Here is a 27,751-nt window from a genome sequence, read left to right on the forward strand (position 1 = left end):
AGGTTTAGCTATTAATAGGACCAAGGGTGACTTCTATAAGAACTCTAGAGAAGTGTTCAACCAATTGTGGCTCACAAACTAAATTTGGCCTGCTGTCTGTTTTTGTATAGCCCATGTGCTACAGATGGATTTTACTTTTTTAGTTGCTAAAAAGCAAAAATAAATAAATAAAATATATGGCACATAAAAATTATATGGGATTTAAATTTCAGTATTTACAAATAAAATTTTGAGTTTCATCCATAAAAATATGTGTGGAAGCTTGCCTTTCTTTTTCTAAAAGTCCTTATTTTACTGTTCGTGATTTTGCCTCTTAACCTTCCAAATCTAAAATATTTACTATGGGCTGTTTACAAAAATAGTTTACTTACTCCTGTTCTTGAGCATGTCTTCTAGGACTGGGGTGCTTCCACAACATCAGTTCTTTATCATAAGTTCATTGTTCTTTGACTTCGTAGAAAATTGAAGATATTTATTCTTTCATACCTGCATTATCTGGAGAAACCTTAATTACAATAAAAGTTAGGTAAACCTTTCTTCCAAAATTCTGTGTTTTTAAAACTATGGTACATATAACGTATTTTCTTTGAAAGTAAATCTCAAATTAGAGTTAGTCGCAATTATGTTAAAAATAGAAATAGCCAAAAAAAAATTGAATCATCATGGAAATCCTGTAATTGAAAAATTAAATACATTTCTTTACTTCTACAAGGAAAATATCATCTTTCAACTTCTTGGGGATTGTCTAAATATTAAGACTGAAGCAAAAGGTGGAGTTGAACATCTGTGGTAGGAGAATTCTAAGATGTCCCTCCAAAATTTCACTCCCTTTTGTACAAGTCCTGTATAATCCCATGTTCTTTAATGTGGGCCAGACCAATGAAAATGATGGGATTTCACACTTTTGCCTAGCTTATGTTATATGACACTGCTGACTTTAAGTAAAGGAGGTTCCCTGGGTGCCTAACTCAATTACATAAGCTATTTAAATATGGGTATGGATGTCACATGAGAAATTCAGAGATTCAAAGTAATAAGAGGCAGTCTTTAGAAGTTGAGAATGTCCCCCAGTGAATAACCAGCAAAAAAAGGAGTGACATCAGTTTTATAACCTCCAGGAGTTGAGCTCTGTCAATGACCTGAATGAGCTCTGAAGAGGACCCTAACTCTCAAATGAGATAGTGGCCCTGGCTACACATTGATTTTAGGCTTGTGAAACCACAAGCAGAGCAACCAGTTTGTGCTAGATTGTTGATACATAGAAATTGTGAAAGAATACATTTGTGTTGTTTTAAATTGCTGAATTTGGTAAATTGTTATACAGTAATAGAAAATTAATCCATTTTCAAAGGAAAATAGCATCCTTTGCCCTTATGTTTAATTATCTCTCTGTTGTTGTCTTTCAACTGAATGTCCATTTCCCAGTCTGTTTATAGTCCTTTACCTCTGTTGTTCCTTTCTTACTCTTAGTTAGATACTAATCTCTGGTACTTTCATTTATGGAATCATTTGGAGTAATTAAAAGGAACAGAAGAAAGCAAGCATATCAACAAAACAATGTATACTGAGTGGTAGATATTCCTCAAATAATTATCCTTTGATCCTGTGATCATGAGGGAATTTGGCATGTTTTCTACTTGGATTTCAGTCTTCACCGCATTGCTGGACTTCTTCCTTTGTTATTTTGCACTGTGTTATCCAATTTGTGATTCTATATTATGATGAACAATTAGTCTATTCTTAGTTCCTTCATGTTTTTCACAGAGGCCCCTTTATCATAACCAAATAGCACATATCTGTTTATGTCAAAAGAAGATGTCCTTCCCTGAAAGAAACCATTTTATTGATTCATATTTTCACTATTTGGGGAGGGAAGGAGGGAGGTAACATTGTAAGATTGCTATATATAAATGCAGTATTAATGTGAGGTAGTTAAATGCATAGTGTGTGGTGATGGTGGAATAAATTAGTAATTACATACAAACTTTGCAGGGATATTTCAAAATTGCTAGACTCTTCTCTAGTGGTCCTTTCATTATTTATTAAAAGAGAAAAATATTCAACACTTAAACATAGAATTGCCTATTCTCCTCCCAATTTGGGGTGAATATCAAGTTGGCTAGATACATTCCAAGATATGTGTTGTATCTGTGAATGATGTTTCAAACGTTGGACTTAAAATTTTGGGGTGGTGTAACTTCACAGAAGCTTATGATATCTTAATTTTAAAGTTTATTTATTTATTTTGAGAGAGATTGAAAGCAGAGGAGGGGCAAAGGGGGAGGGGCAAGAGAGGGGGAGAGAGAGAATCCCAATCAGGATCCATGGTGTCAATGCCAACGTGAGGCTTGATCCCATGAACCATAAGATCGTGACGCGAGCCGAAAACAAGAGTCAGACACTTAACCAACTGAGCCACCAGGCACCCCGATATCTTAATTTTATTTCAATTAGAGATTGCCTTTCTGTGTCTGTATTCTTCACTTCTATTTACTCATCTCTTCCCATTGTTTCTATACTTTGTATTCTCTATTTCAGCAAAAATAGCATATTTCTTATTATCTTTCTGGGACGTTTCATCCAATTCAACAAATTTGCAATTTTTTTCCCTAGTAAGAAGGGCTCTCTATTGCTCTTTTCCAAAGCTAACCAGTGTGGCTTCTTTTTGATATTTCTACAAAATTTCTCAAAAGATCACACCAAATGACTATTTTCTTTACTAAATTTATTCAGTGCTAGTTATTTCATTTATTTCAACATTATAAACTGTTAGCATACAGATAAAACTAGTTTTGCTTGCTATAAATGGGCAGTCATTGTCTTCTCTATTCTTCTTTTCTCTTTAAAGAACCATGTATTCCTTCTAGGTCTAAATGTGTTGACTGTATGCCAAATTTTTTTAGAGGAAAAAAAACAGATTTATTCACAAATAGATGCAGATATTTGGGTTTAACTGAGTTTAACTCACTTGCCAAATAATGTGTATACTACATTATCATTCTGTTGTGTGGTTGGTAGCACTTGCAGAATGGGCTTCAGTTGGGGTTGAAAAAAATTTTAATACTACTTTAAAAATGTTTTTTGAACATGTTTTTTGTCCTGTCTTCCTCAGCATAGTGATTACTGCTAAACTGCTTTTATAACATTACCCTGCACACCTTCCAGAGTAAGAAGCATATATGTTCATAATAAATGCTCAGTTTATCAATTGATGAATTGATTGACATAATGATCTTCTAATACTTTATGATTTATGATATTTACTATTATGTGATCTTATGGTCTATGTATCTTATGATTTTATGTATCCTTTTGTTAGTAATAACAACTTAGGTGGATATCACTAACATTTCCGTGAAGGCTTGTTCATTCCCCTCAGCCTCATTTAATTACACCCTTTTCTATAGGACTATAGTAACTCTGCTTGCTCTATTTTATGATTTATCTTGAGTTTGAAATTGTTATTTTCTTATATAAACTACAATGTGATTCTTAATCACTGCCATTGCATAGTACTGCTGCAATGTGTATACTTAACTCATCATTTGCTTATCTTGGGGCACCTGGATGGCTCAGTCAGGACAAGCATCTGACTCTTCATTTCGGTTCTGGTCATGATCTCATGGTCCTGAGATTGAGCCCTGTGTTGGGCTACATGCTGAGTGTGGAGCCTGCTTAAGACTCTTTCTCTCCTTCTCTCTCTCTTCTCTCTCCCCCTCCCCTGCTCACACTTGCTCTCTCTCTCTCTTTAAAAAAACAACAACAAAAACCAAAACCCAACCAAACAAAAAAGGATTTTCTTATCTTGTGAGTGGATAAACAAGAAGCATCCTGAAAGATTGTATACACTTGGCAGAGTTCCTGTCTCCTAGTTATATATGCTATTTGGGTTCATGCCCTCTCTTTCACATTGCATAGAGAGCATACTCATAAATTCTACAGAATTGTAAACCTATCATTTTTATGGCTACCATTAACAGTATATTTTTTCTGTTAGTTCTCCATTATAGTCATTTAATCAAATTAATGTTGAGTAGCTGATATGCAACTCATTAGTTTATATACCTCTCTACATAGAGGTTTCACTGCAATGGACTAAGTAACATTCATGAGATCACTGTGCACACAGAATACACACTTTCTAAAGATTTTATGTATTTTGTACCCAATAATGTGTAAGTTTAAGAAGTTATATTTTTATATGTATTTTCTATATAATTGCTAAAGATATTGTCACAATAATTCCAAATTTCCTTTGTTTTTTGTTTTTGTTTTTGGATAATGCAGACTAACCCAAGGGATTAAATTACTCAATTAAACATCCTCTTTTAATTACAAAGAAATGCAGACTTAACTTTTGACAAACATTCCTGTGGACATTTAGGTGAAACTCCATGCTGTGCTGAGCTAGCATCTTTTCTGGCTCTTGAATTATATATTTTGTTCTGTTTCACCAAGCTGATGTAACATCTGCACTTCAAAAGCAAAGTAAGTGAGCATAAAATAATGAAACTGTCTATCCTATTTTTTAAAGTTTATTTATGTATTTATTTGTTTATTTAGAAAGAGAGTGAGAGAGAGTGTGTGGAAGGGGCAGAGGGAAAAGGACAGAGAGAGAGAGAGAGAGAGAGAGAGAGAATCCCAAGCAGACTCCTCACTCTCAATGCAAAAGTGCAATGTAAGGCTCAAACCCACAAACCCTGAGATCATGACCTGAGCTGAAATCAAGAGTTGGAGGCTTAACCAAGTGACCCACTCAGGTGCCCCTACCCCAAGGTATTTTTAAAAGAAATTATCCAGATTTTAAACTTAAATCTTTTGATAAACAGAGTGCAATTTTTTGTATTATTATTCTGATGGAAAGATTTTTAAAAATCCATTAAGTTTTCATATGGACAATATAATGTCTATTTTACTAAGAATGATGGAGTAGCTAAATATTCTTCTTAAATGTTTTGTCAGCCTCCCAGTGTATCTAAAATGTCTATCATATGCCATTCAGCAAGATGTAGTCAGCACTGCCAGGATAAATGATTTAAACAAGAGTGATGGAAATGCCATTTTGAAATCTACTCTTCTTTCTGTTTATATTTGGACATTTGTTAGATGTTAAGTATCTTGCAGCTTCCACTCTAGTGGATGATTTCAAAACAGTTTTTCCTTTACAATACAAACATTTCCTTATTTTCCTAAGTACCAAGTAAATTAAGAGAAAAGTATGAATGCAGCTCTGAGTAAGAGGGAGTAAATGAGGAAAGTTTGTCAAAATGGCAACCTAATAAAGGGAGGAGAAGCAGACTTTCAGAGAATGAACATATACCAAGGAATAAGGACATTCTTTGGAATTCCTCAATATTTCATTAAAAACAGAGAGAAGAAGGAAGCCCTAATAACTATTTTCTCTTGCTCACAATGTTTGGCATGAATTTGTTTTAAATCAGAGGGGAGGAGCAGCAATGTTTGTATAGAAACTATTGAGAACTCATAAATTAGCCTTTAACCGTATTGATTGTGAGTGCTTGTGGATTTTATTAGAATGCCTCTGCAAATTGCATCAAAAAATACTGTCTTCTTTATTACCTCAATTAGACATTTAAAGTGAAGGGGAGCCTCCAGGAACACTGAAAAAGAACTATGAAAATTTGCATTTTGGCAAGATAATTACTTAACAATAGACAACAATTAAAGTATTGCAATATTGTTAAGGTAACTTGTTTTATATTGTATTTATTTTCAAAGGAATTATTCATTTTTAATAGTTTATTTTAAAAAGTCAATATTCTCATATGCTACATGAAGGAAGAAGAATGAATTATTATATAATTTGTATCTCACTTTTCAGAAATTCATATTTATACTGCACTTGACATATTATTCTTGAAGATAACACTTAGTAATGACACTTTTTAGTGAGGTATGTGTAATTTGCATAAAGTAAAAGGTACATATGTTAAATGTAAAGTTTTGTGAGTTTTCCCAATTCCATACACTAATATACCCCAAACATCTGTGTAGGTGTAGAGCATTTTCACTAGCAAGATCCCTTATGTCACTTCCTAGTCAATTTATACCCACCATCCCCAGGCAAGTGCCCTTCTAGTTTCATTTACCGTCAAGTAGCTTCGCTTGTTGTAGAACATCATATAAATTGGATAATATACTATGCACTCTTTTCAGTCTGGCTTCTTTCAATTTGCATTAGTTTGTGTTTTTGTTTTGTTTTGAGAGAGAAAGAGAGAGACAGAGACAGAGACAGAGCAGCAAGGGAGGGGCAGAGGGAAGGGGAGAGGTAGAATCTCAAGCAGGCTCCACACCCAGTGCAGAGTCGAAGGCCCCTGGGCTCCATCTCAGGAAGATGAGATCATGATCTGAGCTGAAATCAAGAATTGGATGCTTAACTGACTGAGCCACCCAGGCTCCCTGGCCTTAGTTTTTTTGAGATTCACTCATGTTGTGTGCATCAGTAGTTTATTCCTTTTTATTGCTGAGAATTACTACATTGAATATTTATATTTTTACCCATTTTGGTATAGATATAAATTTTGGTTCACAGTTCTTAACTACTGTAAATACACCTGCTATGAAAATTATTGGGAGCCTGGGTGGCTCAGTCTGCTAAGCATCCTACTTCAGCTTAGGTCACGATCTCGTGGTTTGTGGGTTTGTGGGTTCAAGCCCCGCATTGGGCTGGTTTTGTGCTGACAGCTCAGAACCTGAACCCTGCTTCAGATTCTGTCTCCCTTTCTCTCTGCCCCTCCCCTGCTCATGCTCTGTCTCTCTCTCTCTCAAAAATAAATACACATTAAAAAATTTTTAATTAAAAAAAGAAAATTATGGTTCACATTTTATGTATGTATATTTTCCTTTCTCTTCTTGCTTATCCTATCCAATCAGCATGAACATGGTCAGATAGATGGATCAATATGTTGTCCTCTGGTATGTCTAGATGGCCCAGGTCTTTTTGTATTATATTATGACAAAGGGCATGAGAATTAACATAGGTCTGGGCAAAACTACAAATGTATGTATTTTGTCATTCTGTTTGAATGAATACTATTTTTGTTTTGTGATAAGGTTAGAAAAGAATACATTCACCAGAGCACTGAATACCTGGTACCCAAGTGCACATTACTCTTCTCTAAGCAAGAAGCTAAATCAGGCATAGCAGTCTTGATCAGGGATGCATTTTCAGTGAGTTTGAGGTCATTTCTATTCCTTACTGACTTATTCCAAATCTTGACAAGAAAGTATTCAGTCTTTAACCGTTAAATATACGTTTATATTCCCCCGTTCATAATGAGAAAGTTTTCTTCAATTCCGGTTTCTTGATCTTTTTTTTAATCAATAAGTGTTGAAGTGCTGTAAATCTTGTTTTTCCCTGCATTGTTTGAGATATGATTTGTGTTGCTTTATCTTATTAATATAGAGAACTAATTGATAGAATTTGAACATTAAACCAAACTTTCATTCTTGGGATGAATCCCTGCTAGACATAATTCTTTGTCCATTTTATGTGTTGTTGGATTAAATCTGTTCTTTTGTTTAGTAATATTATTTCTATATTCTAGGTGTTTTTTTTTTTAATTACAGCCAGTGTACTTTGTTTCCTATCTAAGATATCTTGGTGTATTTATGAATATTTTCTCCTAAGCCTTTTTTCAAGGAAATTTTATTATTTTACAGTGGCATATATGTTCCATTTCACTTTTGTGCATAGGCATCCACAAATGGTACAAATGTTACTGTACCATTTGTTGAAAAACTATCTTATACCCATAAATTATTTTGACATGTGTGTTGAAAATTAATTGATTATGTCTGCTTTTTTACTATGTCTTCTGTTCTATTTTTCTACATTATATCTTATGGTTTTATAACTTTATATTAAGCTTTTGTAATCAGGTGATATAAGACCTCCAACTTTGTTGAATTTGTTTAGGCTATTACCTATTTTTTTTTCACTTTTTCCACATAAAATTTAGCAGTAGCTTGGCAATCTCTAAAACATGCCTCCTAGGATTTTCATAGATTGTATTAAATCTATATAGATAAGTTTGGGGAGAACTGATATCTCAATAATATAATTTCCCAAACTTGAATTTTTACTTTTTTTTTTTGGTAGATTCATTAAATTTTCTATATAATCATGTTGTCTGCAAATAAATACCACGCACTTTCCAAAGGACTTATATTTCATTTATTTCCATGTTATAGTACAATACTGAGCACAAGTAGGAGAGGACTACAGAAAGGTAGAGTGAGGGCCAGGCATTCCCTCAGCTACTTCGCTTCCTCCACACTGTTTTGTTTCATAAACCATCTTATTGCAACCAAATGAATGACTGAGACAAAAATGTCTATCCAAGATCTTTCTGAATTATTGATTCAGAGAAATTGTGAAAGATAATAAAATATCATTGTTTTGAGTGACTGAGTTTTGAGATGTTTTTTTTACATACTAATAGCTAAGCAGAACCAAAAAGTTATGCCTGGAAGTGGAATGGTGTCTTAACAATACCTAAAAATTTTGGCATAAGTTCTGGGGTTGAGAAGAAGGAAAAGCCAGGAGTGGCCCTGTGAGACTCAAAATGAAAGAATAAAGGATCTCAAGGAGAGTGTTAGTGGACACCTAATGTACCTGAAGAAGATTTTCAGGGAGAGCTTAAAGGAATACAGAGAAAATACTGGAGTCGATGTAAGTGTGTAGTAGTGGAAATTTGACAACACTGTCAACTGCAGTAAATGTAGAAATTAGAAAGTGCATGGAAGCTTGATTTGGTTAAACAGACTTCCAGGCAGAATGTGAAAAATTCTACCTAGCTTCTTCTCATTCCGTATGGTAAAATTCAAGAGGAAAGAGATGAACTACAGAATAAACTTTTAGATAAAAGAGAGCCATTATCTTCTGTATTTGAAAATAAAACTTTCTCAATCCCTATCTGTCTAGCTAGAAAAACGACAGTACCAGTGACAACAACATAAATACAAAACATTCTTGCATTAATAAATGCTTCAGGGGAAATCTTTAAGTACAGTTCATGCCTCTAAGATCCTTTACTAAGTCCTCATGAAGATTTAAAATAATGTCTTATAAATCGTTTTGAAATAGACAAATGATTTAAGAATGCTTTAACGATCCCTTGTGTTGTACAACAGGTATTTTTAACACTCCAAGTGTCAGTTATCCTACAGCAGACTTTCTGAGAGCCCCAAGTAGAGAACAGCATATTTGAATATACTTGTATATGTGCCATTTTCTAATAGTGTGCATTGTACATCAAAACATGGGAAACCCACAAAGTTTTAAAAAGGATTAGGCCAACATGATTGAAAGTGACAGAGTGATAAAGTGAAAAGTGAAAAGAAGCCCTTGGATCTTCAAATTACTATAGAGAGAAAGCAAGCTGAGAAAACTACACAGTTGAAAACACTATGAAAAAAAATAATTCATGGGGCAAAATAAATAGCCAAAAATGCATAACCAAGAGTCATTGAGAATAACATATAAAGGAACTGGCACATATTTCCAGCTGGATTTCAGAATTGCTATGGACAGGTGTCTCCTATGTGTTCTTTTCTCCTTCTGTGTATGGATGGGGAATATATGGTTTTCCTATTCCTGTCTCCTTCCCATTGAATTTTGGAGGTAGTGGTGGAAGGCATATATGTTATCTCTTTAGTTCAGGTTGAGAGAAATGATGTCTAGGGAATTATATCCAAGGAATTGCATCTGAGGGTGCTCATATGAACTGGAACATGATTTAGCTATGGAGACATCAAACGTCATACTGATTCTGTAATGAGAGAAGATTTAGAAGTCTTAGGATAGGTGATGGTGACTATATTTTCATGTGAAATGATGTCATGATGAAAAGAAAGATTGGCAGATTATATATTTTAAAGATGGTCATAAATATCTCACTTCTTATATCATGACTTTGACATTCTTCCCTTCAAGTGGTGGGATTTATATCTTATATCCCCTGCCCTTGAGTCTGAGAAGACTGGAGGCAATGATGGAAATGATTACATGTGTCTTTCTAGGTTTGGTAATCACAGCGGTGCAACTTTGGCCTTGCACACTGGAACAATTGTGTTGGAATCCTAAGCTGCTTTATACACTATCCAGTGTTTCAAAAGGCTTCCATGTTGTAAGGACACCCAGTCTAGTTCAGACAGGGAGACTACATGGAGAGATACTAGGACTACCTCCAAAGAATGAGATGTCAGCCATTCCTCAATTGCTTCTGCAAACCTCCAACCTACCTGCTCCTATTTTATTACCAGCCACTATCTGGTTATGACCTCATGAATTATCTCAACCAGAACTGTGAATCGAGCCCTTTCTGAATTCTTGATGCACAGAAACTGGGAAATAAGAAAAGATTTTGGGGTAATTTTAGACCACTAAGTTTGAGTAATTTTTTTATGCAGATGTAAAACATCTGCATAACAAGAACACTTAACCAGTTAAAGGGTTGTTAACAAGAACCCTTAACCAGTTAAATTTTTATTTCAGATTTATTGGGTATTGGGTCTTATTTCTCAAGTTTTGATTCTTTTATTTATATTCTATTTCTCTCATCATGTTTGTGTTTTTTTTTTTAGTTTCCTTGAGCATATTTATAGCTATTTTAATGCCTAGTTCATGTTTCATCATTTCTGTTATCTGCATCAGTTTTTATTAACTGATTATTCTCTGGATTATGAGTCTATTTTTCTACTTCCTTGTGTACTTAATAAGTTTTTGGTTGGGTATTGGACATTGTAAGTTTTATTTTTGAGTTTTATTTTTTCTTTTTTATTCTTTGAAGACTCTTGAATTTTGTTTTGAGTAGCAGTTTATTTATTTGTGGATTAAGTTATAAACCTTCAGAGGTCTCTCTTGAATGCCCCAGGTATTTAGGAATTTCTTTGCACTCTGCATGATCAGAATTTAAATGTCTCTTATCCCAACATGTGATCATTTAGGAATTATTCAGTACCACTCTCTCCCCACCAAACCCAGTACTGGTTCTCTACCTAGACCCTAAGAGTTTTATTCTAGCCATTTCATGCTTAATGTTTAATGACAGAGTCAAAGGAAGTTTTATGAAAATTTATGGAACTCTTGGGGTTAGCCATCTACTATCTTGTACTTCGCTCCTCAAATTCCAGCCCCCTTTATATGTCTGACTGAACACTGAAAGGCTGCTATTGTCTGTTTCTTTTAGTTCTTCCTGCATAACAATATGGAAGGTGCTTCCAGAAGAAAGCTGGACAGATTGTAATACTCCAGTTATCCTCCTTCTCTTAGGAATCACAGTCCCGTGCTGTCTTTGTTCCAGTGTTTGAAAACACATATTTCATATATTTTGACCTATTTTCTCATTCTTTTTTTTTTTTTTTTTTTTTTTTTAATGGAACACTTCAAGGATTTGTATGTCATCCTTGGGCTGGGGACACGCTAATCTTCTCTGTATCATTCCAATATTATTATATATGCTGCCAAAGCGAGCACCTATTTTCTCATTCTTTATTTGTAAGAGGCCCAGGTACTTCATCATAGTTGGAAGTGATAGTCTCAAGTCTCCGTAATCCTAATTTTTTAAATGTCTAAGTTATCACCATTTTTCTTCCTATGGCATGTTCTAATTTTTTTTTTTTTGTAACTTTATCTTCCAGTTTGGTAAATCCGTCTGGTCATCCTTCCAGTCTATCTAGTGTTTTCTTTAAAGGCCACATTTTCAAGTGTACTGTTTTTGTTTTATTCTTGCCATTTCCTTTAAAGTATCTTTGTTATTTTAAAGATTGTATTTTTTTCTTTACACTTTTTTAATTGAGAGAGAGAGAGAATGGGCGCAAGTGAGCAAGGTTGGAGAGAGAAGGAGAGAGAGAAAGAGAAAGAAAGAGAAAAAGAGAGCGATGTAAGGCTCACCCAAAGCGGGGCTTGTGTTCACCAGAAGTGGGGCTCAAGTTCACCCCATGAGGGACTCACGAACTCACAAACTGTGGGATCATGACCTGAGCCAAAGTAACATGCTTAACTGACTGAGCCACTGAGGTGCCCTCTTTTTCTTTACAAGTTTTTATCATTAAGTCCTCATCATCTTTAAATATTCAGCTATTCTCTTGTTTGTATTATCTCATATTAGTGGATTCTCCTGTGTTTTGTGAATTTTGCCTTTGGATGTCAAATCAATAGGTGTTTTCCTCTGTGAAAATCTCAGTTATACCTGTGTCTTAGGTTAAGCGAAATAAGTTGTCCTTGTACAATATTTTGAGTTTGTTTTAGCCAGGGTCATGTGGACTGGTTAAAGACCAGATTTATATTAGTTTCTCAGTTTGAGTTTAATTTTCTGTATGATTGATTTGATTTGAGGCCTGGTACTTCTGTATGTATAATGCCTAGTTTTCTAATATCCTTTAATGCTTTTAAAAAATTACTTTTTTTAAATTCCAGTCAAGATTTGGGACTGGTAGCTTGCTTTTGGCAGTGCCCAGTTTGTGTCCATGCCAGTAGGCACAAAGTTTTGTTCCTAGTTTTGATGTCCATATGATGTCCTATTTTGATGTCCGTTCCTATGTCCATATCTCTCTTTTGTCCATGCTCTCTGATATGTAAACAAACAATCTGTTAGTTATCGAAATTTGTTATTTATCAATCTGTTCTTTATCAAGAACAGATATGACTGCCTTAAGTTCACTCCTATAATAGGTGCCTAAACTCAAATTGTATGCCCATCTCCAATATATTTAATGCAGTATTTGTGTACTAGAATGAAGAAGGAAGTCTTGTCATGTAGCTTTGATATGACATCTTGAGCAGAAATTGTTATATGAATATGATCTCTCCTCCTTGTCAAAGTAACTTACATCTGTGAATTCTGTTGGATAACCAACCAAATATGATTTTCTTTGATTATGTAGGTAGTTTGATATGTTGTATTAGTGATACATGAAATGAAACTCTTGTTTATGATTCTGAAATTGTTGTATTTTAATATTTTAATATTTTGCTCTCTACCAGAAATTATCCTAGGTGTCCAAGGGGAGCATAAATAATGTGGCTCACAAGCCCCTCTGACCACATAGAGCATTCTCCAGGACTGCAGACAGTCAAGGGCTGGTTCCTTTAAATTCTAGTTGCCTTTTTAAAATCATAGCTTTTTTTTTTTCTTTTTCCCTATGTCCCAGGGCAGGGGATTCAGCTTCTAGTCCCTCAGTAGTGTTTCTCCCATCAATTCAGTTACCTTCTCTGGAGCTGGGGTTCCTGTGATTACCCTGTCTCTATATCTTGCTGTTCCCACATGGTTCTCTATCTTTTGGGGTACAGATGATGTTCAGTAAGTCCTCAGTTCTTCTTCAGTATGAATTGCTCTATATGTAGGTTTACATTTGGTGTTTCATGGAAGAGGTAAATTCCAAGTCTTCCTGTAGTGCCATCATAAACCCTCCCCTAGTCATTAAATTATGTATATGCCCTTCTATATTTCTGAAAAATTCTATGAATTCTGTTAGGATTTTAAAAAGTCTTGAAAGAGATTACATTTAAATAGGCTATAATATTTATGGATAATATATTTTGTTTCAATATAATATAGAAGTTAGTGGATTATTGGTTTTAAAAGATTGTGTATGACTTGGCCAGTTTTGCACCTGGATGATAGCTACACAGGGGTATATTATACTATTCTCTCTACCTTTTAAAGGATAAAAATTTTTCATTAAAAATGTTTTTTCAAATATAACTTTTTAAGCAATCGTAAAATTATGGCATTTCCATGAATTCGTTTACTACAATTAAAGATACGTAATTTGCATTTAAAAATCTAAACTCACTATTTATTGGTAAAGTTGTGCTATTTAAAGCAGAAAATTTCAAAATTGAATCTAAATAGAAAACAAATCTATTGAAAAGCTAATAAACCCTAAGCAGGAACCTCATTACGCAACAGGGCCTTATTATCAATTCCATTTATTGTTAATGACATACACTTGGAGCGATGGTTCTAACAGAGGCTTAATTTGGAGACAAAACAGCCAACTTCTAAGGCCTTTTTTTTCTTTTGTAGTAAGTTTCTCCGTGTGACTTTTGAAAAATGCAAAGAATATTTTATTGTTGGAAACTAATTTTCAAAGGAATATATCCTCTTTGAATGAACAATATAGGAAGATAATTGGGGTGGGGGAGAAAAAGATGTGGAATGTATGTTGAACATTTTCCCAAATGAATGTAGCTAGGACCAAGTCCAGATTACACTAATATTAAAGACATTATGTCATTTGCTACTTCTGAATGCCTTTTGGCATGCAGTACAAGGACCATAGCTGGGGCTTTTAGCTTGTTATTGATATATTTAATGAAACCATCCTCATATATTGTTAGTTGTCCTTTTTAAAACAAAAGTGGTTTTCCTGAAATGGCTTATCTTTTTGATATTTTTCAATTTCTTCTATCTGTTATTTTCCGGGCAATATTAAGCAGAAAGATAGCATTTTTGAAGCATGGATACTAACCTTCTAGAGACTCGTTTGGACTAGGAAAAAAGCATGATATTATATTCTTATTCTAAGATTCACTAGATTTGCTTGAGAGTAAGCTAAACTACAGTTAAAAGAATCCTGCCTTTTCTAAAGCAGGCTGTTTGCACCCAGGGAAATTTTTATGTCCCTTGTGGTTGAAGGCACTTTTAATCTACTCTGGAACTAGTTTGAGTTATTAAAGAAGATTGTAAACCTTTGCTATTGCTAAGGTCTGTTCAGGTCTGTTCCTCAGAACACCTTAGTGCAAACTAAAGGACATGAAGCCTGAATTCTTTTCTTTGATAGAGTATATTTCTACTACATCAAATACATCTCTGGATACTGGGTGAAGGAGTTTCCTTGTGTGTGTGTCTCATTAGTCTCTATACCTTGTCCTCTAAAGGTCCTCCTTCTATATAGAAGAGGAGGAAGCATCAAATTTTCTTTTATTTAATGATAATCGTTATCAATATGAATTTTGGAAACTAATAAACAATATAAGCCTTTGGATATTAAAATACTTCTTATCTCTAACTGGAGATAAGATATGGCCTACTATATTTCTAGAATGGAACCACTTAGCCTGAAGGTAATACATATTTTTTTTTCATTTCTTTCTGATAAGAAGGAGTCACTTCTCTTTGATTTATAGTTCTCATAAGGAAGGTAATATATTTCATGATTAATTTTAGCTCCAAATCATTTGCATATTGAATAAGAGATTCAGAAAAGACTGAGAAAGTAACTATGTACCTTTATTTACATTTAATAATCAATATGATTTTTGCATTCAACACATATTTTTATCATAGCTCTTTTTTAAAATGAATTTTGTGGAAATATATTGGCAGGATAGCTACCATTTTAGATCACCTTTTTATATTCTAAATGTAAATATAGATACTTGTTTCTGCCTATGCCCCACTTCCAGACCCTATTGTCTACCTCAGCCCCTGTAAAGTCAACTAGATTAGCAAAGACTAGTTTTGCTTAAATGCAATCTTACTTTGTCTTCTCTAGGGCCTAGTTCATGTACCTCTGCAATTTGTGAAGTCTGTAGCTAATTACTGGGACTCATTCATGAGCCACTCAAACTTCAGGGGCATTAACACCCTTGGCACCATCCTTGACCAACGAGAACAGGAAAACAATGCATAAAATGCCTTCTTTTTTTGTCCAAGGGGAAGGCAGATCAGAAGGTACTGCCATATCAACATGGGGCATCTATATAGGTAACTAACCCAATAACGCACAATATTGGCTTTCCTCCTTTTATGTTCCGCAGTGCTTTGTGTCTCACCCCTCAACATCTCAAAACAATCCAAAACAAACCTTCGTCTCAGACTCTGTTAAAATAAGTTTTTAATCTGGCATAGTTTGCCTCAAGTAAAATCCTGACTCTTATAGCAATTGTTACCTTAAAGTGCTAATAATTTCCCTGAGCTTCCCATTTTTTTCATATGTAAAATACGGATTATACATACCTCAAGTAATATTATAAGGATTAAATTTACATAATATGTGCAAATTATTTAGGATAGGTTTTGCTTTTAGTGAGCACTATAGAAGCATGTGATTGTATTTTTTTTAAGAATTTGGACTTTTTTTAAAGTTTATTTATTTTGAGAGAAACAATGTGTGTGTGAGTGGGAAAGGGAGATAGAAAGAGGAAGAGAGAGAATCCCAAACAAACTCCATGCTGTCCCTCACAGGGCTTGATCTCATGAACTGTGAGATCATGACTGGACCTGAAACCAAGAGTTGGACTGTTAATGAACTGAGCCGCCCATGTGCCCCTCGTGATTTTATTTTGTCCCATATACGTTATCTAATTTAAAAGTAACCATTTTATGAATTTTACAAAGTCACACAAATTATATGTGTCAGAATATGTAATGACTTTATTAATATATATATTAATATAAATGCTATTCTATATACTCTAGGCTCACTGTCTTTCATAAAAAAAGCTTACTTTTATTAAAATTTAGTTATTATCTGATTTTCCCTCTTCTTCCCTTTGAAAGATCTCTGCTAACCCAATTTATTAATAATAATGTATTTTGTACAAAAGTCTTATTTGTCTTGAATTCTCCAAAAATGCAAGTTGTCAAAGCTTTTAATTTGAACTAAATTGTACAAGTTATGATTCTCATTAAATTTACTACATAATCAAAGTTCTAGGGTTTATTATGCAGCATTTAATTATAGCTTGTCAAGACTGTGGATTTAAAAATATTCTTATATGAAGAAAATTATAGGAAACATTAAAAGTCTGAGTGAAGGAAGGGAAGGGTGCCTGGGTGGTTCAGTCAGTTAAGCATCTGACTTTGGCTCAGGTCATGATCTCAGCGTCTGTAGGTCTAAGCCCCACATCAGGCTTTGTGCTGACGATGCAGAGCCTGCTTGGGATTCTCTCTCTCTCCCTTTCTCTCTGTCCATTCCCCATTTGTGTTTCTCTTTCTCTCTCTCTCTCTCTCTCTCTCTCTCTCCCTCTCTCTCAAAATAAATAAATAAACTAAAATATTAAAAAAAGTTTGTGTGATAGAATTTACCTTAATGACCTATTTATCCACTTATTGTGGTAGAGAGTAAAAATTATTCAATTTCTAATAAAGAGGTAGAGGATATCACCACCCTTGAATTTGTACTCAACCTTAAAATTTACTGTGGGCCCTAAAATGGAGCAGTACTGATGGTGTACTAGGTCCAAGTCTAAACCTCAAGATATTCAAGACGTTTCCACTTTCTCTGGAAACTCTGAGGATATCATGTGGAACATATTTCTACAAGAGAGAAAATACATGAAGAGCCATACTAAGCAAGTTCATCAGACCAGTCAGTTCTGTAGGCTCCACCAGCCTGTCCTCAGACATATTAGATGGTCCAGCCAAGATCAACCTAATCCAGTAAATTCAAACAGTACATTCCAGAAAACAGGTAGGAACAGGAGAAATAATTAAATATTATGGTCTTAAAGCAATTATGTAATTTTTCAGGTTTATTGAGGTATAATAGCAAAAAATAAACCTCACCTGTTTTAGGTGTACAGGTATGTGCATTTTGACCAACTTAAATAAACACTACCACAATGATATCTACTATTTCTGCCATCCCAAAGAATATAGACTATTTCTATCATCCATTTGTAATCAAATAACCCACCACCACCACTGCTTTAGTCCTTGGTAAATGGTGATCTAATTTCTGTCCCCATAGTTTGACCTTTCCTGAAATGTCTTATAGGGGCACCTGGGTGGTTCAGTCAGTTAAGTATCCAACTCGGTTTTGGCTCAGGTCATGATCTCACAGTTTCATGAGTTTAAGTCCCACATTGGGCTCTGCACTGACAGTGTGGAGACTGCTTGGAATTTTCTCTCTCTCCTTCTCTCTTTGTCCCTCCTCTGCTCACACTGTTTCCGTGTCTCTCAAAATAAGTAAATAACATAAAAAAATTTAAATGTCTTATAAATGGAGTCATAAGACATATTTCCTTTTGAGTCTGTTCCTGAGTTCATTCAGGATACTCCTTTTGGGACTCATTCATGTCATGCATGAATTACACACATTCCTTTTTTATGCTGAGTGTAGTGTAGATATACAGTGATGTGTTTATCCATTAGGTAGTTGATGACTTTTTGTGTTATTTCCAGGTTTTGAAAATTGTGAATAAAAGGACCATAAACATTTGTGTACAGGCATTTGTATAGATCTACATCTTAATTTCTTTTGTATCTAGCATATGAATTTATAGCTTTGTCCACTTGCCAGGACTTGTTTTTGTCAAGTCTTTCATTACTTGCTTCATTCTTTTTCTTCTTCTCCTTCTTCTTCTTTTCAGCATTTGATTAGATATGTGGTATCTCACTGTGGTTTTAATTTGCATGTGCCTAATGACTGATGATAGTGAGCATCTTTACATGTGTTTATTGTAATCCAAATCTCTTCTGTAGTCAATTATCTTTTCATGTATTTTACCCACTTTTATTATTTTGTTTCTTATTAGTGATTTTTCAAATTTCTTTGTGTATTCTGGTTACCAGGACTTTATTAAATGTGTTTTGCAAACATTATTTTCTGACACTATTGCTTTTCTTTTCTTTTCTTTTCTTTTAAAATGTTGTTTTGGGGTACCTAGGTGCCTCATTCAGTTGAGTGCCTGACTCTCGGTTTTGCCTCAGGTCATGTTCGCAGTGTTGTGGGACTGAGCCCCTTGTCAGGCTCTGTGCTCAGTGTAAAGCCTGTTTAAGGTTCTCTCTCCTTTCTCCCCTCCCCAACTCATGTTGAGGTATAATAGCAAAAAATAAACCTCACCTGTTTTAGGTGTACAGGTATGTGCATTTTGACCAACTTAAATAAACACTACCACAATGATATCTACTATTTCTGCCATCCCAAAGAATATAGACTATTTCTATCATCCATTTGTAATAAAAAAAAAGTAAAAATAAAAAAATAAAAAAAATGCAATAAAATAAAAAAGAAGAAGAAGAAGAAGAAAGAAAAAAGAAAAAGAAAGAACAAAAATGATGTTTTGCAAAAAACAGGTTTTGTATATGTTCTATCTAAAAAATCAATATCAGATTTTCTCCTGTTTTCTTCTAGGTAGAAGTTTTCAATTTTAGCTTTTACTTTTATATTTACATTGTTATTTTCCTTGCACAAGAATGTATAATTGTTTCAAAGTACTTCTCTATTGAATAACAGTGCTCACTTTGTCAAAACAATTTGTTTATATGCATGTGGGTCTATTTCTGTACCTTTCATTGTGTCCCATTGATATTTGACTAGCATTTTCCTAATACCATACTATATGATTACTGTAGCTTTATAGAAAATCTTCAAATCTGGTAGTGTGAGGCTTACAACTTTGTTTTCATTTTTCAAAATAGTTTTGGCAACTTTTGATTTCTTGCTTTTCTATATAAAGTTTAGCTCAGCTTGTAGATTAAAAGTAGCCTCGGGGCACCTGGGTAGCTCAGTCAGTTAAGGGGCCGACTTTGGCTCAGGTCATGATTTCGTGGTCCGTGAGTTTGAGCCCCATGTCGGGCTCTGTGCTGACAGCTCAGAGCCTAGAGCCTGTTTCAGATTTTGTGTCTCCCTCTCTCTGACCCTCCCCCATTCATGCTCTGTCTCTCTCTGTCTCAAAAATAAATAAACGTTAAAAAATTTTTAAAAAGTAGCCTCATAGATTTCTCTGAGATTGTGTTCAGTTTGTAGATCAATTTGGGAAAAATTTGCATTTTGACAATTTTAAGTCTTCCAATTAATGAACATGAGATATCTCTCCATTTACTTAGCTCTTCTTTGATATTTATCAACAATGTGGTATGTTTGTTTATTATACAAAGTATACCCATGTGTTTTCTTTTTGAGATTTATTCTTCTGTTATATTTTTACTGGTATTGTAAATGGTATCTTTATAAGATTTCTTATCTAATTGTTTATTGCTGCTATGTTTAAAGATAATTGATTTTAATATGCTGGCTTTTTTCCCCCCTGTAACTAGCTAAACTCACTTATTTTAATATCTTCTTCCACATTTTCTCTATAGACAATCATGGCCTCTAAGAATAAAGACAGTTTTATTTCTTACTTTCAAATCTATATGTCTTATATTTCTTTTTCTTGTCTTACTGCACTAACTTGCATGTTGTAGAATAGAAATGGTATAAGTAGCAATTCTTATTTTGGTCCTAATCACAGAATGGAGCCATTTAGTCTTTAGCAATAAGATGTGATGTTAATTCTAGTTAACAGATATCTTTTATAAGGTTGAAAAATTTAGCTTATATTAATAGGTTGTGAAGATAGGTTGTCATAAACAGATATTGAAATTTGTCAAATGTTATTCAGGTATCTTTTGAACAGATTTTTTTTTCTGTTTTAAAATATTGGTATAAATGAATTACTGTAGTAGTCAGGCTTCTTCAGAGAAACTGAACTAGTAGGAGATAGAGATAGATAATAATAAAGATAGATATTGATTTACTATAAGAAATTGGCTCAATGGCTACAAAATTATGGAAGCTGAGATGTCCCACAGTCTGCTGTCTATAAACAGGAAAACTAGTTGTGCAGTTCAATCTGAGTCTGAAAGCCTGAGAACCAGGGAAGCTAATGTTATAATTCCTAGCCACAGGGCAGGAGAGGACTCATATTCTAGTTCAGCAGTTAGTTCATCATAAAAACTAAATCTTCCCTCCGATCACCTTTTTGTTCTATGAAGTTTGTCAGTGGATTTGATGATTCCCTCCCACATTGCTGAGGTCAATCTGCTTTACTCTGTCTACTGATTTCAATGCTAATCTTATCTGGAAATACCCTCCCGTTCCCAGGATAGATGTCACTTACTTATAATATTCCATTCTACTTATATATGCTAGGCTTAGTTTGCCAATATTTATAAACAATTTTTTGGGGCGCCTGGGTGGCTCAGTCAGTTGGGTGTCTGATGTCAGCTCAGGTCATGATCTCGTGGTCTGTGAGTTCAAGCCCTGCATTGGGCTCTTGCTGACAGCTCAGAGCCTGGAGGCTGCTTCGGATTCTGTGTCTCCCTCTCTGTGCACCTCCTCTGCTCATGTCTCTCTCTCTCTCTCTCTCTCTCTCTCCCTCCCTCTCCCTCTCTCTCTCTCTCTCTCAAAAGTAAATAAAAATTTTTAAAAAATTAAGAATTTTTTTCCATGTTCATGAGGAATAATATTTTGTAATTTTCTTTTCTTACAATATCATTATCTGTTTTGGTATCATTGCAATGCTGGCCTCATTAAAAAGAGTTACGAGGTATGCTCTTTTCTATTTTCTGGATTTTTGTTTTGTTTTATTTGTTTTTAGAATTATAATTTCTTCCATTAATCTTTTATATAACTCATTAATAAATCCATATGAATATTTTTTCCCCTTTTTGGAAAGTTAACTATAAACACAGTGTCTTAATAGATATAGGACTAATTGCACTCTTTATTTCTTCTTGAGTGAGTTTTGTTCATTTGTGTTTTTAACATTTTCTTTTCATTATGTTATTAACTTATTGGCTGATGCCAATAAATTTTAGAATGGTTTAGCAAATATTTAGCAAAAAACAGCTAACTGATATAGTCATTCATATATGATTCATTAACTCAACGATGTACTTTCAATATATAGTTGACCCTTGAACAATTCAGGGGATAGAGGTGCCACCCTCTTGTGCAGTTGAAAATCCACATATATATTATATACTGTATTCCTACAATAAAGTGAGTTCAACTCACTCAATAAAGTGAGTTTAAGAGTCAATTGTAAACTTAAAACATCAATAATATTTTTTAGGTTCTGTTATATACCCTGGGTATGATGACAAAACTGAACTGTAAGAAATAAGAATCTATTGTATTCTGTAAATAATTCTACAATATGTGAAGCCTAGCATGACAACGACTATCTCAAAGAGGTTTATTAGGTTTTTACTATGAAAGAAAATTTGTTACTTTTGTATCAAGTGTTATTTACTATGTAGTGCTATGCAGTGCTTCCTATGTACTAATCTGTAAGTAAGTAGCACTGTTCAAACAATAAGAACATTTTTAATCATTTTTGTACTACAAATTCATAAAATGTTCAGACTTCAACAAATCTTATTACTTTCTCTGGCTAATCCTACTCTAGCTACACTGATATCTTTACTGGTTATATATCATGCTTCACATATTCCCACCTTGAAGCCTTTGTAATCCCAGGTTTCTGTACCTGAAATATCTCATTTATATTAATCCTTAAATGTTAGTTCCCCAAAAGGACATTCCTTAGGCATCATGATTAAAATTATAATTCTTTCCTGTTTTACCTGCTTACCCTTTTTAATTTTCTCATAGCATTATATGACAATATACCATATATTTGTTTATTTATGTTCTGTCTTTCAACTCACTTTAGTATGCAAACTCCACAGAAGGAGGGACTTTATTTGTTCACTGCTTTGTTTCCCTTATTGCTTATCTGCACTGGCTAGAACAGAATTTAGCATATCATAGGCATGTAATAAATATTATTGAACAAATAAATAAAGAAGTGTCCATTATTTTAGGAGCTCTAATTTTTTAGAACAAGTAGCATACTCATAGAATCAGAGAATTTGGCTTTCATTCTGTGATCCTGCTATTAAATTTGAGCACATTATATAATTTTTCTGAGTTTTCATTTTTTTCAGTTTCTTAATTTAAATGTCCAACTCTGCTGTCATATACATTAATTCCTTCTGCCTGAAATGTTTCAGTGTTCCAGCCTTCAGTGATTACTCTTTCTTCTGCATTACTAATAAAGCTGTTGTTCAGTATGCTGCATACTTCTATACTCATTATACTAAACAGTAATTTGAAATGTATTTAACTTTCTTACATTTGTCTTTTTTCTTGAAAAGAGTGACCAAAATAAGAGGAAATGAATCTTATTTTTTAATTAGCCAAATGAATTTAATGGATCAACTTTTTTTATCCTACAACCATGATTAATGAAAATCCTTCACACGTCTGATTGAGATCTGACATTTTATAGGCATGGATTGAGGATTCTCCCTTTTCATTACTGGATAAAAGCATATAAATGCTTGGAAACCTTCCACTTAAGTCTTTATTTCAGGTCTGTATAATTTTTCTAACTTACAAGGACAGAAAGCCAAAAAATCAAGTGTTTTGTCTTTTTAGTCCTTCTAAAATTCCCACACTGACTAGATCTTTCAAGTATTCCAATTGGATTTCCCTTCAACTGGCAGAATTCAACCTACCCAAACCAACTATCTTTTCATATAATCTATTCTTTACTCCTTTCCAAGTGTCATGGTCTTTTACATCTTGAAAATCATAAATTTTCCTCAGTTTCCTCTTTGTGTCAGAAATTTTCAAGCCTGTAGCACTGTAGTTATGTTGCTCCCTTTTCTGTAGGGTGTAGGGAGGCAGAGGGAAAATTTAGGCTTCAAAGATGGATCAGGAAAGGAGATCCATCATAGTGATGTAGATGTAGGGACAGTAAATATCTTATCTTCTTTCTTGACATCAGGTAAAATAAACAAATAAAACTAATAGAAAAAAACACTACTGTTTTTTCTCATTAAGTTAAAAATGTCAACCTTCATATAATGTTTATGGTCTTATTTTGCAGGAAGAGTTCTTTATTTGTCCTTAAATTTTATTTAAAAGCCGTTTTTATTTGCCTGTTTTCCTTGTTGACAGGGAAAGTAGAAGAAACTTGAAGACAAGTGTTATATGTCCTATTTTATAACTATAAATTTGTCAAATAATTTGTCCTATGTAAATTCTAGATAGTGATTAAAATTAAAAGAATGAAGTATATTTCTCTTTTTTTTAATGTTTGTTTATTTTTGAGAGAGAGACAGAGCATGAGTGGAGGAGGGGCAGAGAGAGAGAGAGGGAGACACAGAATCCGAAATAGGCTCTAAGCTCTGAGCTGTCAGCACAGAGCCCGACGCAGGGCTCGAACTCACGAACCGTGAGATCATGACCAGAACTGAAGTCACATGCTCAACCGACTGAACCACCAGGTGCCCCGAGAATGAAGTATATTTGTAAAGCTAGCTATCTGTTTTTATTTAGATGGACTTTGTTAGACTTTGATAGAACATTGTTCCTTCTTATAATTCTAGTTTTAGATTTTGTTTCTTATTTTATTTGAACTTCATACAATTTATTGTCTTCCTCCATTTTATTACCATCTCCATAGTGAAAAAGCAGAATATTTAAAATTTATATTTTAATATACATTTATTCATCTTTCATGAAATACTTTTTGAAACTATCATTTCTCTTATTTCTGATAGCCTTTTCTGCTGAATTGATCATGTGTGTTGTGCTTTATTTATTTATATTATTTAGTGTGTGTGTGTGTTTGTGTGTGTGTGGTGTACTTTAGAAAGCACTGTATCCATTCTCTCTAGTTAGCCCCACACAACAGCCTTGAGGAGGAGAAATAGTATATTCTCCTTAACCTACCACTGCTGGAGAAGACAAGTTACAATATATATCCTAGTTCACAGATTGGAGTGGCAGAAACAGGATTGAGGCCTTCTGCCCTGTTCTTCAGTGCTATGTCTACTATATCAAGTCACTCTGCAACGATGCAGCAAACTGTTCCAGTATTGATAGTCAGGAGCTATATAAAAGAAGCCACTCACTGAAGACTGCATATTCTTTGGCTTTGTGTGACATTTATATGAAATTCTAGAAAAGGCAAAATCAGTTTGCTTCTGGCAGATCAGTGATTAGAAGCAAGGGTGGGAGTGGGAATTGATTGCGTACAGGTATAAGGGAGCTTTGTGTGGTTATGCGAGTATTTCAAAGCCTGACACTGTAGCAGTTAAAATGACAGTAGTCCCCCAATATATGGAACTGCAAGCTTAAAAGGAAGGAAACTTTTAGATGTTTATTATACCTGAATAGAATGTAAAATATATACATTGTCAGCAGACTGTTACTTCTACATCAGTAACATAAATATAGAATTTGTTTTATTTATTACCCAATCATGTGTAATCAATTGACTTTTAAAAAATGATTTGCCTTTAAATCCTTTGATAATCAGTTTAAGGCTGAGCAGTTTGTTAAAAATGCAGAGCCTTGTGTTTTTCTCCCATCAGACCTGATGCACTAATCACTAGGGCACAGTTGTGTTATTCAGAACATGGAATGAGGTCACATTTTTCCCTAGTGGAGAGTAAATAGCAAATGTACTTTAAAAAGTACCTGGCATTTCATGCCTAATCCTTAAGATTAGTTGATGTTAAAAATAAATAAATAAAACCAAGAAATGCTTACTTTCTCACAAAAGGATTTGACCAACATTTTTTTGATTAGTAATTTTCTATATGTCTAGTCATATACATTTAAAATAAAAAAGTATGAGAATATTGGGGAATGAGTTGAAGCAAATAAATAGGTATTTTAAAAGATAAAGTATGCATAAGCTTAGATTATTTTTTATGATTTCTTCTCATTCACAGCTTATAAATCACTTGAAATGATAATTTTTCCTCCTCCATTATTATTTTGTTTGTGATTTTAATGTGAGTACTACCTTAAAAAATTATGGAAAAGTATAAATATACAAAAGGAAAAGTAAAATAATAAACCTCTATTGATCCAATATCCAGTTTCAATGTAGTCAATATGTTTCTCTAAGTCTATACCTATTCTCCATCCACACCCCATCTTAGTTATTTTTTTCAGTTAAATCCTAGATATCACTTTATTTCATCCATAGATCCTCCAATATGTATCAAAAGATACTTTAAAAATCCTAATTCCAGTTTTTATATCTTTTCTGAAGTAATTAAGTATAATTCTTTAATGTTATAAAAACACAATATTCACATTTATTTCAATATTTCATAGTATTTTAAATTTACGGTTTGTTTGAATCAGGAAACAAAATACATATGATATGTTTCATTGATATAGTTTAAATTATTTTTGACTTATAAGCTTCCCCTCCTTCTTTTCCCTTATAAATTATTTGATACAGAAACCAAGGAAATTGATCCTCTATAACTTGGGACCTTCTGGATTTGCTCATTGCCTCCCTTTGTATCAGTTAAGGTGGTCTGCATACTTTTTTTATTTCCTGTAATAAAAAAAGTAGTTACATTTAGAAGGCTGATCAAATTTGTTCTATTTTTTTAATAATACTTCACAGCAGGAGTTGTAAGCTTCCTATTGTATCACATCAAGTGATATTATGTCTAGTTTTCATTCTTATTCTTATTGAGATTGATCTAACCAACTAGCTTTTTCTTGTTTTTTTTTTTTTTTTTTAGTATCAACACAAACTCAGAATGATCCCAATGCCAATATTTTTACGAAAATTAAGCTTATGAAAAACATTTAAAATGTCTTGCACTATTGTTTTACCTTCTACATGATTTTAATTAAAAGTTTGCTTCATTTATTATTTCATATCTCTTTTTCCGTTTATTTATTTTTATTATGGTAAAATATACATAATATGAGGTTACCATTTTAGCCACTTTAAAGTGTATAGAAAAATATGGAATGCTTCATGAATTTACATGTTAGTATTTCACAGGGTCCATGCTAATCTTCTCTTTGCCATTATGAGTTTAGTATATGCATGCTACTGAGCAACAACTTGAATTTGTTTTTATCTTTAGGATATATCTGAATATCTGACTTGGTCTATATTCCAAATTACTGTAGCTTAAAGTCCTACTAATGAATAGATCCAATGGCCTTTAAACATTTTTCATTGCAAATATATTTCACTGTTTTGTCATTTGTTATTTATTGATTATAATGTTTATTTGTCATATTTTTTTGGACATTTGGACATTTGGACATATTTGTCATTGCAAATATATTTCACTGTTTTGTCATTTGTTATTTATTGATTATAATGTTTATTTGTCATAACTTTTTGGACAAGTAACAAACTAAAATTATTAATTTTATCCTTTATTGATTATGTTTTGTGAATCATAGTTAACACTATTTTCTCTACTTTCAAGTTTGTAGGTGAATTTAAATATATTTCTTTTAATACTATGTGGAGATAATTTTGCTTTTTCTTCATATGGCTATGCCACTATTCCAACACTACTAATTATAAAGAATATTTTTCTCATTGATTTCTAATGCTATGTTTGTGATATACTAAATTTTTATTTGCAGATTTATCTATTTCCAGATTTTCTATCTTAGTCCATTCATTTTCTAATGCCTTATTCTCTTATACATACAGGACCTAAAATACATCTCATCTAGAGTGAACTAGAATATCCTTCTCATGGTTTCTGTGCTTTCTCTATTTTTGTTTGTCCTTTCAGATGAACCTTATAATTTTCTATCTCAAGGGGAAAAAAAGATCTGTTTTTTTATGGCAATAATATTAAATTTATAAATCAAATATTTTTGTTAATATTCACATGTATGGTTGGTTTGTAGATTTCATTTTTGGAGCAATTTTTATCAGGTTTTATAATCAATATAACATTTACCTTAAAAAAGAATTTAAAGGGTTTTTTGTTCCTTTGTTTATGTTTTCAAATAGTTTAGTACTTAGATTATCTTTACAGTCACTTAAAGCAATTGCCTTCTGAAAGCATTTGGAGCTTAAATCAAATACTTTTACCATAATATGTATTGGTTTTGGCTGCTTGTGAAAACTTTTCTCTGAGAAATAATATTCTCTTTCAATATGAAGATGTAATTCTTAATTTATTTCAGAAAAGTTATATGATAT

The 27,751-nt window shown here is 33.3% G+C and overlaps 2 non-coding genes and 1 pseudogene across 2 annotated transcripts; all 3 read right to left on the bottom strand.

Moving 5' to 3' along the window:
- The window catches only part of LOC122230317, an 86,874-nt pseudogene that overhangs the window by 49,154 nt on the left and 9,969 nt on the right, over nucleotides 1–27,751 (bottom strand).
- Nucleotides 11,394–11,500, bottom strand: LOC122202557. Its single transcript, XR_006194731.1, has one exon. It is a non-coding gene; the product is annotated as a U6 spliceosomal RNA (small nuclear RNA).
- On the bottom strand, nucleotides 26,534–26,635 carry LOC122202753. Its single transcript, XR_006194862.1, has one exon. It is a non-coding gene; the product is annotated as a U6 spliceosomal RNA (small nuclear RNA).

This window comes from Panthera leo, chromosome A1 (genome assembly GCF_018350215.1).
Source record: "Panthera leo isolate Ple1 chromosome A1, P.leo_Ple1_pat1.1, whole genome shotgun sequence".
Lineage (NCBI taxonomy): Eukaryota > Metazoa > Chordata > Mammalia > Carnivora > Felidae > Panthera > Panthera leo.